Source organism: Limulus polyphemus, unplaced genomic scaffold (assembly GCF_000517525.1).
Source record: "Limulus polyphemus unplaced genomic scaffold, Limulus_polyphemus-2.1.2 Scaffold1162, whole genome shotgun sequence".
Lineage (NCBI taxonomy): Eukaryota > Metazoa > Arthropoda > Merostomata > Xiphosura > Limulidae > Limulus > Limulus polyphemus.
In genome coordinates, this window is record NW_013666772.1 from 317,491 (window position 1) to 318,171 (window position 681).

Consider the following 681-nt stretch of genomic DNA (forward strand, 5'->3'; position numbering starts at 1 on the left):
TGAATAACATACCTAAACTGTGGTTCATATACCCCAAAATACCTGATGATGACAAAACCTTGTCGAAACGTTGTACATTTGCTGTCATGTTAAACTTATATTAAAGTTTTTCTTCATTACCCATTTTAAGGCCGTCTCCAGCCATTATTATACCTACGTATATTACCATCATCGGGGGTGTAACTCAGTGGTAGAGTGCTCGCTTCGCATGTGAGAAGTCCCGGGTTCGAACCCCGGCTCCTCCAACGAGTTATGTATGAATAGTTTTAAGTTATTATTCTATTATATTTGTAGCAGATGGTTACTTTAACAAAAGACAAAAACCGCTAAAACCTTTAAATGCAGCCTCTAAGGTCTGTGATGTCAGTTTTTGAACTAATACAAATTATTTTTCTGACAGAAATGAAAACAATGATCAGAGATCGCTGCTTCTAGGATCTAGATTGATTCCACAAGGCTGAACAGTGTTTAGATTAGCGATCCAATAAACTTCTTTTATCTCTCTCTCAGCTTTACTTTTGAATCCTGTTTTAATGCCGATGAGAGTAACATCGTTAATGGGATGACCGGATGTTTTTTTCGGTGTTAATAGAAGATTTATGGTTGTTGAAACGTTCTCTAAGAGTTGTTTGCGCACGTCCTACATATTGGTGATTGCATTTTTTACATTGTATAAGGTAA

General features: G+C 36.6%; 1 non-coding gene across 1 annotated transcript; it reads left to right on the top strand.

The window, feature by feature from the left end:
- The first annotated feature begins 173 nt into the window (after window positions 1–173).
- On the top strand, window positions 174–245 carry Trnaa-cgc. Its single transcript has one exon. It is a non-coding gene; the product is annotated as a tRNA-Ala (tRNA).
- The last annotated feature ends 436 nt before the right edge of the window (window positions 246–681 follow it).